The sequence below is a fragment of the Sinohyriopsis cumingii genome, chromosome 18, assembly GCF_028554795.1.
Source record: "Sinohyriopsis cumingii isolate HCF-2022 chromosome 18, ASM2855479v2, whole genome shotgun sequence".
Classification (NCBI taxonomy): domain Eukaryota; kingdom Metazoa; phylum Mollusca; class Bivalvia; order Unionida; family Unionidae; genus Sinohyriopsis; species Sinohyriopsis cumingii.
In genome coordinates, this window is record NC_142978.1 from 92,208,336 (window position 1) to 92,228,675 (window position 20,340).

At 35.6% G+C, this 20,340-nt stretch overlaps 3 non-coding genes across 3 annotated transcripts; all 3 read left to right on the forward strand.

Moving 5' to 3' along the window:
- Positions 1-6,921: 6,921 nt before the first annotated feature.
- Trnap-cgg (transfer RNA proline (anticodon CGG)) lies at positions 6,922-6,993 on the forward strand. The gene has a single exon. It is a non-coding gene; the product is annotated as a tRNA-Pro (tRNA).
- Positions 6,994-8,765: 1,772 nt separating this feature from the next.
- Positions 8,766-8,837, forward strand: Trnap-agg (transfer RNA proline (anticodon AGG)). The gene has a single exon. It is a non-coding gene; the product is annotated as a tRNA-Pro (tRNA).
- Positions 8,838-13,040: 4,203 nt separating this feature from the next.
- Trnap-agg (transfer RNA proline (anticodon AGG)) lies at positions 13,041-13,112 on the forward strand. The gene has a single exon. It is a non-coding gene; the product is annotated as a tRNA-Pro (tRNA).
- Positions 13,113-20,340: the final 7,228 nt, after the last annotated feature.

Consider the following 20,340-nt stretch of genomic DNA (forward strand, 5'->3'; position numbering starts at 1 on the left):
TCCTGTTTCTAGTATGCCAGACTGCAACTACCTGCTCATAATTTCTGAATTAGCTCGTAAAACGTAATTTCAGCATTTACAGGATCAGTGATGTACATTGTTTTTAATATTACCATTGTGTTATTTCCGTATGGGGTAAGATATGGCACTTGAGCCTCTAACGGGAATCTTATATCCTATCTCAAATAGAGATTGTGGGTTATAGGGCATACGGGGAATTCATATGGTATAAATGTCCGTGGGTATAACATGATGTGTCTGTTTGGCTAGAAATGTAACATTTCAGGTCTATCTAGCCTCTAACGAGAATTCAACATGGAGATATTACATTGTCCCCTAACGGGAATTTAAAAATGGAGATGTCACTTGTGGCACAAAACTGCAACTTTGGGATCCGTTAAAAATTAGAACTACGACCCAGTAGTGTCGTTTTCTGCAAACATGTTGATATATAACGGAAAAATGACCCAGTTGTGACTCTTTTGGGGAACATGGGGATCAAGGGAATGAATCACAACAAGGGTTATTAAGGCAATTTAGGATTATGACCCAACATTGTCGCTATTGGGGAGCGGGCTATGTAGAGAATAAAGAAAAGTACAGAGTCTAAGGGGAAATACAATGCTGAAACAACACTTACTGGGCAATGGTCAGTAAACTACTATCCATTGCACAATCCTTCCACCCATGCTATCCAATACGCCGTTAATTACTAACCCACATGCCGTTCTAATTGAGCTGCAATCGTTGTTACTAATCAACACATGACAAGGATAGGATGTAATAAAAGACAGGGGTATACAAATAAAAATGAACTCCCTTTCCCCTACCTCCCTATTACTAGCTTATAAACAATGTAGAATCCAGCTACCACTACTATCCCCTTTTAAAAAAAATAAATGACCATTCCATATTACAGTTATAATCCGTTTGATTTTACGACTGGAGTGAAAGAAGAATAAATTAGGAATGTATACGAATATTTAGGAATAGCGAACTGACTTGCATTTAGATACATACACATGTCTATTGCATCAAGTATAAATCCAGACTGCTCCGGTGACCTAGTTGTTAGAGCGTCAGCCTCTGATGCGGCAGGTCGCGGGTTTGAAACCCGGCCAGGTCATACCCAAAAACTCCTAAAAATAGTACTAACGGCTGCCTCGCTAGGCGCTTAGCATTAAGAGGTTAGTGTTAGGACTGGTTGGGCTGGTGTCAGGATAATGTGACTAGGTGGGACATGACGCTACATGTCTGCGGCATGATGCTAGACATCACTATAAACTGCCACACCCCAGATATCTAAGCGATAGTACTAAAAAATTGTTAAATCAAAGTTAAAAATCCAAATCACACACATTCTCAAAAATAAATCTAGTAAGAAGCCCAAGTATGGTTTATAATTTTTTTTTAACTGGCACCAAAATTACAAAGATTTCTAATATGGCTAGACAGAATGGATTTTTCAGTTTTCGTGACAAATGTTTAAAATTTATCGATGCAGATTTCTAAGTACACGGATTCACGTCTGTGTAACACATGCAACACTAGGCGTACTAGATTCCACAAAGCGAGAGAGTTAAAATGTAGTAGCTGTTTTAAAATATTTGTAAAACTTTTTCTATTTTACCAATTCACTTAAAATAAGTTTGCAAAATATTGTATTGTGGGGCCAGCCAGATCTGGCTTTTCAGTTTTGTTACAATAGTATACGAACTGAAATCTCTCTCTGTGTGTGTGGGTGGGTGTGCGCGCGCGCGCGCGAGCGAAAAACCAACACTAGTCAATAGCAATTGTTTTCTTTCTAAATAATCCTGTTTAATAAGCACCAATTACTTAAACCCTAATCAATGAAGAGGCTAATCTCTTCTTTTTCAAGTACAAATGACCAATGTTAGAAGTTATATGAGCTACCTGATCATCAGAAAATTTTATATGGCCTCAGTGGGAAATCCCGCCTTAAATGGACCCCATATGTTTACATCCGGGGAACTCAATGCCCTCAGGGTATATTGCCTCAAACGGTGTTATAGGTGGCTGATCCCAGTTTGGGGTGACATAGTAAAAGTGTTCGAACTGACCTCAATAGGAGCTTCCTTTGTGAAAGGGGTACATATGTTTAACATAGGAATGGGTTTATAGTACATACTTTCTTTAGTTAGTCTTGCCTACGTGACCTGAATATGTTAAAAGCATAATAAGACCTATAGATGCTTACGTATGTGTTGACATTTATTATTTATAATCTTAATAATAAGACTTAAATGGCGGATTTGGCTTAATTTCTCGTTGGCTGATAGGATTTCGTTGGCTGATAGGTTGACTGATAGGATTTCGTTGATAGGATTTCGTTGGCTGATAGAATTTCGTTGGCTGATAGGATTTGTTGGCTGATAGGATTTCGTTGGCTGATGCGATTTCGTTAGCTGATGGGAACTGATGGGATTTCGTTGGCTGGTGGGATTTCGATGGTCTAGGAGGATTCAATAACTTCCCATTGGTTGGGCTAGAAAACATGAATATGCTAATTCGACGTAAAACGACTAGTGTATTTTGATATGTGAGGTCAATTGCGAATATATATATATATATATATATATATATATATATATATATATATATATATATATAGAGAGAGAGAGAGAGAGAGAGAGAGAGAGAGAGATTCCAATTTTGGAGTCATTCACTTTTCTTGTGTTCCTGTGGTAAGTCTGCACTCGTATTTTATGCCGTACGTATTATTCAGGAGGGAAAAGGCTTGAACTGTTCACTGGAAATAGAAAATGCTCCTTATTTGGGCAGTAATACTATTTTGGATTGTCATAAATTAATTGAAGAAATTCTGCAAAACGCTATCTTGACAGCTTCACGGTTCTTGGAGAACCAGTACATTTCCAGTTTTTAAATTTATAAGGGACATTTCATTCATTTAGGACTTTCATGGACATTTTTAAGGATTAGTTTAGGATCACGTCATAATACTGTAAGAATCTTTCACATTTTCAACTTTGATAGTTAAATTGTTTGCTAAGTTTTACAAAAGTTGATTGTTTTGCATTTTTTGTCACTTAATTTAAGACCATAGAGTCGTTAAACCTGTGACTGGAAAGCGAGTCCGTGCGCGTACGGATTCGAATGGAATGTCGTTCATTACCGTGTACATTGCTTCTATAATAGTGGAAGAGATGCATACAGGTATTCTGTTTTAGTTGTCCACGTCGTTCAAATAGTGCCATTTCTGTACTACAATACAGATCTTACCAATGTATGTGCAACTACTTAAGATGCCACCATCATCGCAGCGAAATGCACCCGTCAAAAAAGAATGCACTGTTTGTCTGTGGCTTTGTCTGTTTACTGTAGCTATAAAACTCGATTAAAAACGTTTCGAGGGAAATGGACCAAATATCTTTATGAATCTACAACCAAACAATTATCCAAAACTGAAATTGTCTACTTTGGAAAAGGAGATAAAATCAAATGTTTCAGTTGTGGTGTGTCGCTTCACAAATGGAAGTATAAAGATTCGGCTTACCTGGAATAGACCTTGTGTGATACTGAAAGCATTGGCAGTCGAAGAACACGTACAATGGGAAGAAGTGAAAGTAAGTTGGAAAGGATATCCACCAACGTTTGATTCTTGGATTGCCGCTCTCAAGCCGTCGACTATAAAAGAATTAACCGTCCTCTTCTTCTCAGAGTTCCTTTCTTCAAGAACTACAAAACAAACTCAAACTTAAATCGTCTTCTTCTGCCAAATCTTTGTGGTGTATTGTGTCATCGGATTCGCCATTGCCAATTTGAATTTTCAACAGGAGACAAACGATTGTGTACAACTTTACTCAGCAGTTGTATCGGTTATCTTCTTCACAATCCTTCATAAAATATAAAACAGACAGTAACAAAGGCAACCTCGCGGGCAACGCCAGTCACGACCACAACAACAGTATCATCAAACCCTTTTTGAAACATTTGGAAACTCATTCTCTATTGACATCGAGTGACTCCTCAAAAAGCATAACAATCGATTTACGAATAACCAATTTTATTTCACTTTACCCAGCGACAGTTCTTTGGATGTGTTTCGCAACAACACCTTTTGTTATTTCGCGCCCAAATTATCACAGGCTATACAGTCGGATTACAGAGCTCAGTGGGAAGTACCTTTGGTAGAAATCATTCATCCCACTCTAATCCTGAAGGTCAGTGGAAATCAAACGAAGTTTAACGTTGAAATCCTCAACGTAAAAGTGCAAGAACACTTTGATAAAAATTATTATCCGTTTTCTGAATCCAAAAGACGAGACGCAGCCAATCCTCAGATGAGCGTCTATTCCATAAAAAATCATGCAGGCTATTACTTTAGTGTTCAACATCTTGTCGAAACGATTGCCACTATTATCAATGATCAGTTTGGCCAAGCCCTGGAAAAAACTAAACGTGATGTACTTTCCGAGAATCATAAAAAACCTGTCGTCCAAATATTAATATTTCAGATGCCTAAACGTTGCATATCACTTTTTCTGCCGGTCTGTTTGATATTTTTGGTAGACGCAGAAAGGAGGCCGAATTAAAAGAACACCGGACACTAAAGCGATTTAGTGGAACTGAACGAAGGATTGAATTTGATCTACGTGCCTTCCGATGTAATGGAGTACAACGCGGTGGTTAATACAGCCGTTCCGTTATTGAGTCATTCCTTTCAAAGTTGATATTGCCATTGCTGATTACGAAGAAGGTGGAAACACGTATCACGTTTACCGTAAATTTGTACATCGTCATTATCTTCCTGCCAGTAAGTTGTATTTTGAGAGTTGCAACATTGTTGTAAGAGAAGATGTGGGATAAAATAGCCCATTATCGAAAGGAAAGAAAAAGCCACGGTGAAACTACTTTTTCGAAAACGATTGTCCAGTGAATTGTAACCGCTGTAACCTGCGTACCAAGGAGTCGCTCGACAACGAGTACATGACTTCGGAAATAGGCTCACTTGCGCTTCTTGTACGGTATCCTCCATCTTACAACCGATGTTTACTCGAAGAGTGCACTCTTTGAAAATGCCGCTTCGACACAAGGAAACGAATCTCCTCAAAATGTCATCATCGACAATGTCCCAAATAAGCCTTCGTGAGAGAAGGCAATAATGTGCAACTTTAAACTGCAGACCTTTTTACTCATCGACAGACCCCTATAAATCTGCTTCACGCTTCTGGCCAAGGCATTCGTTCCTCTTCTATGCCACAGGAATGACAAAGCAAAAAAACACGTCTAAACCCCTTCAAACCTCATCAGCACATTCAAAGAAAGAAAAAGAAAAGAAGCACAGCAAAATAATTTGACATATTTGCTTTTTAACAAATTGTTTCACTGAGATTCTTGCGAATGTTTGAATGTTCCAAAAAAGAACTCGATCTGTTTGTCGTGGCACCTATGATGACGATTCGAGAATCCCAATGGATAGAATTTCAACATGTGTCGTCTTCGATTACCTCTGCCCCTATATAATTTGAAATCACGAATAGACCAACGATTACATCATTCTGAATAACAGACAATTGTATTTACAAGTCAAAGTTCCTAAAGAGGACAAAATCAATCCAGGCGGTGATGCAGGAGTAGGTCCCGTAAACATTTAATGCATTCGTTGATCCGAGAAAGTGAATTTGCACTCGAATAGCAAAACTCGTCAGCAGCAGCATGGATACATACTCTTACCAAGCGTACCTAGAGAATCTCTTGACGTTCAGAAAAGAAGCCAAGAACACATTTTGAGGAGCAAAAAGACACCGTCTTAAAAGAAGATGACAATCCTTAATATGTGGAAACATTTTGTATTTTCATTCAAATAGTGCTACCGATACAATAAAAAAAAATGGAACATAAAAGTCGTGGAGTCCATTTGACGACCTCAAAGTAGTATCAGTCCCCTCGCTCTGTCGATGATCAACGAGCCATCATGCATTGCCCGACACTTCAAGTTTACCGAGGGAAACTGCAAGAACCACCTTATTCACTACATACCCACTGATGCCCGAATTTTTAGTTTTTCACCAAGAAAAAATAACTATCTTTTTCAGCGTGAACAACACAACTGACAGCTGTACACACGTTATATAAAATCCAACGTCTTACGATTCTGCATCCAAGAAATCTGCTCTACTGCCACAATCACACCCCCAGAGACTGCTTACACATATTAGCATGCAAAATGTTTTGTTGAATATAACAGCAGTGTAATATTCAAAGCATAGATTATATGTTATTAAGAAAGGAAAGGTTCAACCAGCTCAATTTTAGTTTCAAAGGTCATGTTTTTGCAATTATTTGAATGTAATCCCAGCTGAATTAATTTTTAGTTACTCTGAATATACGAGAGAATGACTAAATCTTTTTCGTTTCTATGAAAGTAAAATTCTTTTCCGTTATTTCAAGACGAGTGGGTGTTACCATACAACTATTATATCGGACTACAAAGAGTTATACAACAAACGCTGGCAACCTTTCTTTTCCAAGTCCATTCCAGTGTTTAATAGAAGAATTATAGCACACTTTGGTATGCATTTGCATTTTAGATGTGTCAAACTGCTATTCTAAAACACAAATACTGATATTTTGACAGAAAAATAAAACCTGACAAGAGAAAAATACCAAAAGAAAACGAGGAAAAAATGTGTTGCAATTACAAAAAAATTGTAATGAAATCAGCGATAAGTTCATTTTGTGGACTTTTAGTAAGTGGTTTCTTGACACTTATCATCTGTCAATGTCATTTATATATTCTGCCACGCTGTATCATAAAACATGACCGTAACCTAGCAAAACCATACAGTAATGACAAAATCCACTGAGGTATGCTGCATTAAATGTTTGGCCAACATTATTAAACAGGCAATTATCGGAACAGATATAATTTTTCATTACGGCTCGTTGGTCTAGTGGTATGATTCTCGCTTCGGGTGCGAGAGGTCCCGGGTTCGAATCCCGGACGAGCCCAATTTTTTATTATGTTTTACGTCGCCCACTTTGTCTCCATCGATACTATAATGCCGAATCTTTCTTCACTTTTTTCTAAACTCTTCATTTTAATTGCTTCAAATAGCACAAAACATCTCACCGCTAAACCTGGTCACATGCACTAATAAATATATGTAACTAAATATATATATCTACACAAAGGTCTGATTAACATTTCTGTACAATGACATATTGACAAAAAACATCAGTGCAAGACAAATGTGTGCCTAAAGAGTGACATGTGTATTCGACAGCATAAATCGTTGGTCGAAGGAACTAGTTATCTCTTTGGGTACCATAACTCTCGTTCAGCATGTAATTCAGTAACAGGAAGGTCTAAACATTAGACACCTGGCCTGCACTAATGACAACGAATTAGAATCGTAAATATTGTGACTGAATATGTGATATTTGGCCACACATTTTCAATACAAAGAATTATGTGAATGTGACTTGGTGTTATATCAGTTATTTATAAAAGCAAACGAGACGATATTCGCTTGAAAATTAGCGTCCTCTTTGTGTATATATAGGATAGTACAACCAAACCTGCAAACAAATATTCTACAAAAAAGACAGTAAGAACTATATACACAAGATATATTGAAAATTAAATCTCATCGTACTTTACTGATGACATGAACAAGGCCATCATCAAGAACACACATAGAAATGATGATTGGTATAACAGCTATAAAACGAGAAGGTACTGATTTCTTATCTCTGTGTGACGCACGATTTTATCCCATGTATGGCGGTTTTAGTTCTAAAGCTGTCCATTTTCTATAGCTGTCAGAATTGTAATATAGATAATCAGATTAGCTTGCGCATGTCACGTGTAAGTCTAGACAAGTGATAACAGCAATGACCAATGCGATAATCAATAGTATGTATCTTTCATCTAATAACGTCATATCTAAATGATGATATTCAGATTAAATAATATCAAAGAAAGTAGAAATTGAACAATTTGTTACATTGTTTCGATGAGATAATACATCACATTAATCAGTCGAGTAATATTACCTTTCAACACCAATTACTACATAGTCGTTGAAACACCTATATTCTTCAATGAGTGTTCCCAAAACTTAACAGAAATTTCAACAATCTGGAACACACAAAAACAATTGGATGCAGATCTTTCTGTTTCTCTTATCGCGCTTAAAAAAGTTGTAGTATATTTTGTTGTTATCGAATAACGGTTTTCAGACATCGTAGCGATATGCCTAAAAAATTCATAACATTGAAGTAATGTATCATTGACCAGTATCCACCCTAACTAAATTTCACTTCGCATTAAATTGCAAAGACTATTTGTTGCTGTAAGCCGAAGGATGGAAACAAAATACAAAGAATGCGTGACATAATTCTGCTCATCGTGAAATACAGTATACATGTAATGCATTGAATATGTTCAGATTTATCATTTGATTTATATATTCTGTTTATCAATGTTTCAAAAGTCTGTTTCAGTATTTTGATGCAATTTAATCTTTAAGTACTGTTACAAAATGTCCTTTGTTATACATCTGATAAGTTCAGTTTTAGCACATTTCACAAGTGTTATCTTGTCAGTCGTCATTACCCAACCTCATTTATGGATTTTAAAACGCTGTATCATAAAACATGAAAGTAACTTGGTGCAGGCATACAGCAATGATATAAAGATGGAGAAATGCTGCATTATACTCTACAACCTACATCATTAAACTTCACATGGATCTGCCATACATACTCTGTTGCAACACGGCTCGTTGGTCTAGGGGTATGATTCTCGCTTAGGGTGCGAGAGGTCCCGGGTTCAAATCCCGGACGAGCCCAAATTTTTTTATCATGTTTATACTTCGTCCACTTTGTTTCGATGTTAGCAAACATTCTTCAAAAGACATTAAACACTATATACGAGACAAATACCCGTTTCAATCGTATCAGACTTTACATATGACATGAATGTGACCAACATAAAGAGTACACAATGTGATAAATGATAGAGCATTACAAAACGAGAACGAGTTCATATCAATGTATCCACGATGCATGATTTTATATATTGTATGATGCTATAAACAAGAGAATGTAACAGGGGATCATCAGTCCTGATATATACTTAACTATATATATATATATATATATATATATATATATATATATATATATATATATATATATATATATATATATATATATATATATATATATATATATATATATATATATGTGTGTGTGTGTGTGTGTGTGTGTGTGTGTGTGTGATTTGAATTTTTAACGTAGCTTTAACAATTTTTCAGTCATATCGCTACGATGTCTGCAGTGATGTCTAGCACCGGGGCATCATGACACAGACATGTAGCATGATGTCCCACTCAGTCACATTATCCTGACACAAGGCCAACCAGTCCTATAACGAACCTCTTAATGCTGAGCGACTAGCAAGGTATGCCGATAAATCAGTCTTTCCCCCGTGATTATACTGATTTTCGGATGAGGGGTTGATACCACAACATCGTCCATCAGTATCAACACAGATTTGTGGTGTTGATTTATCGGACTATTTGCGAGGCAGCTGTTAATACCATTTTTATGTCTTTTCTACGACTCGCCCGTGAATCGAAAGCGCCACCTCCCGCATCCGAGACGGACGCTCAAACCACTAGGCCGCCGGAGCGGTCCAACACGATAAAGAAACTTGTTACAATAATAAAATGTGTACTGCTATTAGGGATTCTATTATAAGCCGTTGATATGAAAACATCAAAGAAACTTCGATTAAAGCCTTCAACTTAATTGATCTCTTATTCGTTGTTTTTGATAACTTTAAGACTGTTAGACAAAATTAAAAGAACTACATTTTTAAAACAAATAATTCAAGGTATTAGTATACGGCTAGATTGTGGTCACTTTCGCAAGAACACAATATTAAAGCAAGTAAAACTGAACAGGACACTATATAGTTAAATTTGTTTTCACATTAGACTGCGAAGACAATTTGTAGCTGTAAGCCGGTGGATAGAAAGTTACGTCATAGTATAGATGCGTGAAAATTCTGCAGACTTTGAAGTACAATATACAGGTAAGGCATTGAAACAATACGCAATAACCATTTGACTTGTTTATTCTATTTATCAATTCTTTTACAAGTATTTTTGTCCAGCCAGTGCGAGAGGTCCCGAACGAGCGCAACAGTTTATCATGTATTATGTTGCCCAATTTGTGGTGATCGATACAATAATGCTGAATTTTTCTTCACTTTAAATTTCTAAACTCACTATCTGTTTAATTGCTTCAAAGAGCACAAACATCTAACAGCTAAGCCAGTCTCTGCATGAATTAAATATATCTAATGAAACATACATTTCTACACTAAGCTCTAGTCAGTACCTGTGCACAATGACAGATTGAGGAGAGATGTATAATCATTACATACATGTCCTTCCCTAATTGACTATGAAACGGCATCGTAAATTATGTGACAACGTATGCGATTTTGCTTCACACTTTTAAGTACAAAGAATCATGTGACTGAGTTGGTGTTATTCCACTTATCTATAAGAACAAGGTTGACAACATACGCTTGAAAACTTAGCGTCCTCAGTGTAGATATACAAGATAGCTTAAACAATCCTACAAGCAAAAAGATCTTTAAAACTATATTCACTTTACAGATGAAATGACCATGGTCAACATCAAAAGTACACAGACAAGATGATAACTGATTTAATGTATACAAAACGAGTTCATTCCTAATCTATCTACGATGAACAATTTTGTGTCATGCATGATTTAATAAACAACTGTAAAAAGGGACTATGAATGTTAATAGATAATTAAATAGATAATCTCTTCTTTTCCAAATGAAACCAGACCTCTAGGACGTTGTATCGACAGAAAGTAATGAACATGCTTCAGTCACCTAAATTACAGTTTATTAAGTAATCTTTTTGCAACTACTCCAAGGGTAATTCTAGCCAAACTATGTTTATTTACTCTGCCCGAGAGAGTGACTCACGTTTCCATAAAGGTTACTTTCTTTTGCTTTCATTACAAGACGAGCTGAGCTTTTCTTGCGAGTCATCTCTCGAAATTCCATGCGGTAATCCAAACAAAATAGCATTGTATTTCAAAGTCCAAGAGGAAACACATCGAGTTTTTTCAATTAGCTTCTTTATTTTCATAGAGATCGTAACAAAATACAAACGCTGGCAATTTTGTCTTTCAAAAGTGCATTCCGATTTCCCACCGTTCTGAGTCCAAACTAATGGCCCGACAAGCCCATTCTGTCGAGAATCCATCAAAAACCTCCTTAGACACTGCAGACCCGTTGGTCTTGAAGTTTTGGTCCTTTACCACGGGAGACTATATTGATCGGAGCCATGTTCACCACTGACAGCGGCACACAGGTTATGCAAAATCGCACATTGAATCCCAGATTATGCATCCCAGATATCAACGTCAGTCAAAATCAGAGCTCAAAAGCCAGGCGCATTGTGAAACCTCCAAATTCACACTTCCAGAATCAGACCTTCAGATTCAGACCACTCTACGGCTTAAGATAACTCCTGCTCCAAAATAAAATGTGTTGCTTAATGATATTACTGTGTGACTTGACTTTAAAAATACCCTGGTCATGGTGCAATCCACGGCTAGAGAATTCAAGGTAATTTATCTTCTCACTTGAAGCACTTTGCTCGTGCAGCATTGGGTGAACCGAACAGCGTATTTGGATATACCTTAAGACGTCAATAAACGACTCTCGGGGGTAACGCTGTACGGGGAAAAGAAATTTGAGGACATTTTACTTAAGGTATAATGCGTAATCATTAATTACACATACCAATTACTTGACAGTCGACTTTAAGAAAACAAATGAATCAAAGGACCTAATATGAACTAACCAAAGGCTATATATGATGAAAACAATATGGTCATTATGATTTACATATAGGAGATCCATGATATATTTATATCAGAAAGCCTATAAACAATATAACATTAAACAGATTCATTTCATTGGAGTGAGAAACAGGCGAACATTCCATAAACACGTGGTGAGGTCTGCAAACACACATTAGCATGCAGAATGTTTTGTTATATAAGATAAAAGCTATGCAACATTCAACGGAAAGTTATCTCTTCTGTTGGAACTGACACCATGTCTCTGGGAATATCACTTGACAGAAAGCAATACAAAAGCTTCAACCACCTCAGTTCTAGTTGTAAAGGTAATGTTTTTGCAACTACAAGATGGTAATTCCAGCTGAAATAATGTTATGCTCACTCTGAATACCTGACTGAATGACTCAATGTTTCACGCTTCCATGAAGGTAACACTCTTTTGCCTTCATTGCTAGACGAGCGGCTTTTTCCATTCGAGTCATCAATCGGAATTTCATGCGCTAAACACAACGAAGTGTTATTGTATTTATAAGTCCAAAAGTAACTACACCAAATCTTTTCAATTAGTATCTTTAGTTTACGTGAGATTACAAAGTATACACGATGACAACATTGCCTTTTACAAGCGCGATCCAGTGTTTAATGGACTAATTATATGATACTGTCCATTTATATGTACATTTCCTAGTTCTGTGGAATTCCAACTTTAAAACACAAATACAGCTACTTTGATAATAACTAAAACATGATAAAGACAAAAATACCAAAGAAAACTGGAAACAAATTTTGTTGCAATAACAACAAATGGCTATTGCTATCAGAGACTTTTTTTAGAAGCGGTTACAATGAAAACATCAAAGAAAATCTAATATGGGCATGTACCATTCAAATGTAACTTCGATGATCACCAATAAATTCAGTTTGAGCTCTTTTATAAACGTTATCTTGTCAATCGTCATTTAGTCAATGTCATTCATAGATTTTGCGACGCTGGATCATACACATGAAAGTAACCTGGTGAAGGCATACAACAATAATAAATAAAGCGAGGTATGCATCATTACAACGTACGACATCCATCTTTAAACTTGACATTCATACAGTTATCGGAACAGACATTTCATCATCACGGCTCGTTGGTCTAGGGGTATGATTCTCGCTTAGGGTGCGAGAGGTCCCGGGTTCAAATCCCGGACGAGCCCAACATTTTATCATGTTTTAATTTGCCCACTTTGTCGCCATCGATAATATCCTACTTTACTAAAACTTATAAGCCCACATTTTGTTTTAATTCCTTTAAAGAGCAAAAGCGTCTAACAGCCAAGCCAGATAAGCAATGAAATATACATTTCTTCACTAAGCTCTGAGTAACACCTGTACACAATGACAATCTGATATTGATAACAAAGACTTGTCAATGTAGTGTCATCGTAAATTATCTGACTACATATATGGTATATTATTGCACATTTTTCAGTGGAAAGTAATTATGTGAATACGAGTTGTTGGTATACCAATTTTGTTTTATATAAAATCAAAGGTGCCAAAATACGCTTGAAAAATCAGCGTCCTCAATGTAGCTATAGCGGTTCTTATAATCATGTCTGCAAGCTAATATTCGTCAAAAGACATTTAAAATTTCATACAGGAGATATATAGATATTTCAAATTATCATGCTTTACAAATGGTATGACCATGGCCAACAACAAGAGTAAACAGATACATTTCTAATCTATCTACGGTGCACGATTGTATCCCATGTATAACGATATAAACATGGAAATGTAAAAAAGGATTATCAGTGCTAATACTTAACGAATTAAATATATGAAGACCTATCCAAGATGATGCTAGACGTCTCTTCTTCCAAATATCTACAGCAATCATAGCCAAAATCACGCCTACAAATCCAGACTCGGAGTGTTTAATAAAAGTCGTTAGGCACGTGGTAAAGATTATTTACACACATTGTCATGCGAAACCTTTTGGTGTATATAACTGCAGTGCACCATTCAAAGCATCGATTATCTCTTCTGTTCCATTTGATACCATGCCTCTGGGACGTTGAATCGACAGCAATGAAAATGCTTCAGCCGCCATAATTCTAGTCGGAGAGTTCATTCTTTGACACTACTTGAAGGTTAATTCCAGCTTAGATATTTTTTTATACTCCAAATACCGGAGGGAATGGCTCAAAGTTTTACATTTCCATGAATGCAACACTCAGTTTCATTCATTGCAAGACAAGCTGGCTTTTTCTTCTGAGTTATCTATAGGAATTCCATGCGCTAAACAACAGTGATGTGATGTGATTGTGATTTTTAACGTAGCTTTAACAGTTTTTCAGTCATATCGCTACGATGTCTGCAATGTGCCAGTTTATAGTGATGTCTAGCAGTGGGGCATCATGCCGCAGACATGTAGCATGATATCCCACCCAGTCACATTATCCTGACACCAGGCCGACCATTCCAAACACTAACCTCTTAATGCTGAACGCCAAGCGAGGTAGCTGTTAGTAGAATTTTTGTAAGTCTCTGGTATGACTCGGCCGGGGATCGAACCCACGACCTCCCGCATCCGAGGCGGACGCTCTAACCACTAGGCCACCGGAGCGGAACGCTAAACAACAAGAAATGCCATTGTGTTTGAAAGTCCAAAAGCAACCACACCAAATCTTTTCAATTAGTTTCTTTAGCTTTAGAGGATAACGAAACACATATGCTGGCAATCGTGCCATTCAAAAGTTCATTTCAATGTTTAATGGAAGAATAATAAGATACGGTAATGTGTATTTGAACTTTTTAGATCTGTAAAGTTGTTAGTTTAAGAACCAATACAGTTATTCTGACAGAGAATGAAACTTGAAAAAACAAAACACCAAACAACACGAGGAACACATTTGTAAAAATAACAAAAACAGTATATTCCTATCAGGGACTCTTAAAGACGCCGGTACTGTATAAACTTTAAGGAAACAATAATGTTACTTTGTACCGTTTCATTCTAATTGTCATTAAGAACTTTTCGAATCTTCACCTTAATTGATATCTCTCTTGTGCTTTATGGAAATCGTCGAAGACTGTTAAATTAAATTAAATGAAAGGAAAACAAAATTTAGAAATTATAAATGTAATTGCAAAGTAATAGCATACGGCTAACTTGGGTTCGCTGACCCAGGAATACATAACATTGAAGCAAAAGAAAATTACTGAGAAGACGATATAGCTAATTTTCATTTCGTATTCACCTGCAAAGACTGTGTGTAGCTGTAAGCAAAGACTATCTGTAGCTGGAAGCAAAGACTGTGTGTAGCTGTAAGCAAAGACTATCTGTAGCTGGAAGCAAAGACTATATGTAACTGTAAGCAAAGACTATATGTAGCTGTCAGCAAAGACTATATGTAGCTGTAAGCAAAGACTGTGTATCTGTAAGCAAGGAGATAAGGATATGTAAGTCGGCGGATGGAAACTTATGTCAATGTAAAGATGAAAATGATATAATTCTGTTGATTAGGAAATATAATATACAATATAATATAAATATGATTCATTGAAAAGGGGCATATTTACCACTGACATATATATATAATATTATATTTATCAAGTTGTAAAAAAATCTGTATCAATCTTTGCATGCAATTTAATCTAAAGTTACTTTTACTAAATTTCCTTAATTAAATCTATGACGTTGACTGACACGTTCATTTTGAGCTCTTTTCATCACTACTTTCTTGACAGTTATCATCGGTTAGTGACAGTTATACATTTTGACAGGCTGTATCATGATATGGAGCGTAAGATATTGAAAGAATACAGAAATCATGAAACCATGGAAGTATGATTTGTTACAAAATATAATGTACAACCTATATTATTCAGCTTGACATTCATACAATTATAAGAATAGAATGGCTCGTTGGTCTAGGGGTATGATTCTCGCTTAAGGTGCGAGAAGTCCCTTGTTCAAATCCCGGACGAGCCCACTTTTTTTTCGTCGCCCGAAATTTCTTTTACTGTTATGTTCTACACTCAACGTCTAGTCAGTCTCTGCAGTCACTGAAAAATATATGCATTGAAATAAATTGTGACTTTTGTACTGAAATAAATATTTCAACACTTGGCGCCGAGAAACACCTGTGTACGATACAGATATTGATAAGAAAAGAAATTAAATACGGAACACGTGTGTTTGAAAGATTGACACGTATATTCAACAGGTGTATTACAACACTTGCTTAATATATATTTCTGTATATATGTATGTATGCCTAAAGATAATACTATTGAACTTCATTGACTGACATCGTAAATTGTGTGACAACATATATGATATATCGACCAAATTTTTCAGTACATGGAATTATGTCATCGTTAATGCGAGTTTGTCTTTTATATCACTTATTTATAAACATATGAGTGACAACATACGTTTGAAACACTAGCGTCCGCAGTGTAGATGCATGGGGTATAACAAAAGAGCCTTCATTAAGCAGTTTTCAAAAGACATGAAGAACTATATACGAAAGGTATATTGACATTTGAATCATATCATACTTTATAGATGGCATGACCGTGGCCAATAACTAGAGGACAAAAAGGCGCATTTATAAAACGATGGAGATTTTGACTGAAACCGGTTTTTTTTTTGAACAACAAATGAACGGAAAACAAAATATCAACAAAAGACACAGCAATTCAGTATATTGATTATAAGGGACAAAATATTTTGTCTTGAAAAACGAGGAAGATATTTCTGAATTAAGAAACGATGGAAAATGATAATATGGATCATTGCATAAATTTATAATGTCTTTGAAACCTAAAAGGAAGAATGTTAGTTTAAAACTGTGAGATACTTCTCAACAAGTTACAGATCCGCCGACAAGTGATTATTCCTATGTTGTTTCAAGATGAGATGGAAAGTTTATGTACATGGATTTATATCGTGAGGAACATGTGGTTATATACTTCCTTTATGAATGGTTGAAGAAATAAAGAAGATTTGTCATGTTTTCAAACGTTCCACGGAACTGGAAACTTTATTTGAAGACAAAACTAACTTTGAAAATGAAACTGTCAACCACACGTATAATCCAAAAATAGACTATGACGAAGTCAATGACAATTGTCACCTCTCTGGTCAATTTAGGGGTGCCGCACAGTGCCTATAATTTACGTCCGAAAATAACTCGATTTAAAACTCGATTTCAGTATCATTTTATAAACATGAAGGTCATGATGGACATTTGATAATGGAGGCTGCTGGGAAAACAAACTTAGGTTATGCATACATATTAATATAGATAAATGCAGTTCCTTTATTATTGTGTAATTACGATTTATTGATCGTTTGTAATTTCTTAATAGCAGTTTGGATAAGCTATCATCTAATCTATTTGAAGATTATTTAAGAAAAACCAGTAATTTTCCTGATGAATGTAAAAATTGAACTGTTAACTGAAAATGGGATTTAACCAATATGCTTATATAGATAGGTTTTAGAAATGAACCTAGACTTAACTATCCCCACCTCATTAGGAAATGGATGAATTTCATTAGAGTATTAACTGATCATGGTTAAATTTTACCCAATCACTTACAATGAAAATTAAGTCCGAAGGATTTCTTTCACACGAAAAGGATTTTTTCGACGTGTACAAAATTTCAGATCAGTATTACGTTATTTTTACATTCAGTCAAATTGTAGAACATGCAGTCATTTTATTAAAATTTGAATGTTTCATTATTAATTAAAAATGTAACATCAAACGAAGATTATGCTCATTTTAAGAAATGTATGGAATATATGTCAAACATACCTCTTAGGTGAATATCATGATCTATAGTTAAAAACGACGGTCTTGTTGCATGCTGTCAATGTAGATGTGTGTGTGGTTTGGATTTTTAACGTAGCTGTAACAATTTTTCAGTCATATCGCTACGATTTCTGCATTGTGACAGTTTATAATGAGGTCTAGCACTGGGGCATCATGCCACCGACATGTAGCATGATGTCCCACCCAGGCACATTATCCTGACACCAGGCCGACCAGTCCAAACACTAACCTCTTAATGTTGAGCGCCAAGAGAGGCAGCTGTTAGTAACAACTTTGTAAATCTTTTGGATGTCTCGGCCGGCGATCGAACCCACAAATTTCCGCATCCGAGGCGGACGCTCTAACCACTAGACCACCGGAGCGGTGGCGACTTTTATAATGTGAGGAATACAGAGATGACACATTATTTCTTATATGGAGCCCATTTGTTACCAGTTCATGTATTACTAGAATACAGTACTAAAACAACCCGAAAGCTGAATTAGAAGTATTAACATATACTGGTATGCATCTCTTTATTGAATTGGGATAAAGAGATGGTATTCTAATTGTATTGAAAAGATATGAGAAGGATACTAATCCATTTGTTAATTGTTATAACGAAAATGTACTTATTTGTTCGATTGTAAATTTGGATCCTACTAATTTATAAGAATCGGCTATGATGAAAGCATTTCCTGTTGGTCGAATTAAGCGGATATATTCAGACGTCTTAAAATGGCTACATTTTGGTAGCTGAACTTGATGAAACTGAAAATCTACACAATGCTCATAATGGTTACTGACTGGTTCCTGAAACGTTAACTGTTAAGAAGGAATGTCTAAGCAACTTTCAAAAACAAATTAGTAAACGATCTAGTATGTTTCAACAGGACGAAGTTGGGATGGGGTGTATTTAGCGAAGACACTGAAAGCAATTTCGTGAATGATATGTTTGTTTATTATGGAATTGAGCGATGAATGAATCAGACATATCCGTATGCATGACATCAAAACAATGGAAATTAAAGAATGATGCCCACCGAGTTAAACAACTCATATTATGGAATGATATCGTTCCTAACTGAACAAATCCGACCATATAACTTCAATGAGTAGTCAAACAAGAATAAACATATGTAACTTATAAATAAATAGGATTGATATATAGATTTATTACCATGGTTGATCAATATTCATGGTGTAAAGACATATGGACAATGTTTAATTGTACAAAAATATACATACTGTACCATCCATTACCAAGGCTATCAAAGTAAGCAATTTCTATAAATGCTTGAATAAAGTTTCAACCACAGGTAGGGTACATATATTTTTTATTTGTACTCACAGAGTGATGCTGAATTATTTATTTCACTCGTATTGTAATACTAAAGATTTTATTTCACTCGTTTAGTAATAATGAATTATTGATTTCACTCGTATAATGATAATGCATATTGAATTAACTCGTATGGTGATAATGGATATTGATTTCACTCGTAGTGATAATGAATTATTGATTTCGCTCGTATAGTGATACTGAAATATTGATTTCACTCGTATAGTGATAATGACTATTGATTTCATTCGTATAGGGATAGTGGATATTTATTTCAGTCGTATAGTGATAATGAGTATTGATTTCAGTCGTATAGTGATAATGAATTATTGATTTTACTCGTATAATAATTATGAATATTCATTTCACTCGAACAGTGACAATGAAAATTGATTTCACTCGTATGGTGATAAGGAATTGATTCACTCGTATATTGATAAACAATGCTGATTTCGTTCATATAGTGATAATGAATTATTGATTTCACTCATATAGTGATGATACTGAATATTGATTTCACTCGTATAGTGATAATGAATTATTGATCTCACTCGTATAGTGATAACGAATATTGATTTCACTCATATAGTCGTAATTTAAGTTATGAGGCTGCATGTCCTCCTGCGCCTAAAAAAAGGAAAGTTGCTGGCCGAAAAAGCGGAAAGGAAACTCTGCAATACATTTGTGAAAGAACAACGTGAAAGACAGATAAATGCGACACGAGGGCATGAAAAGTTTTACTAGTACAACAAAACTAAAGATTAGCAGGATTTGACCTGTTTTTAGGCATTTTGCAGACCAAAATCCCAATGAGTGTAATAACGTAATGAGAGTAACTATTCGATAATTAGATAATAACGATGATGATGATCATCGTCGCAGATAACATTAGTTATTACAATAAAGAAATCTTATTAACAGTTGGCAACTTGAAATTTATAGATTGATATATTTTCTTTGGGTTTATGATAGGATATTGCATATGGAGTCCAATTGTGGCTGTTATGCTAAAATCATATATTGCACAATTATTTTACAATAAATTGTTAATTATCCAAATGAAGTTGGAAAAGGATAGAGAGAAGGATTCCATCGACTCATCAGTTTTATTTCTACAGCAAAAGTAAATAGTGGTTTAACAAAATCGACTGTTTCATTTCTTGGTGAGGGGCAGGGAGGCCCGAGATTTTCATTCCACCTAGATTTTGTTTCTTTTACCTCAAGATAATATGGTAAGAAAATTTTGATATGTTCAAGATATTTGGGGCT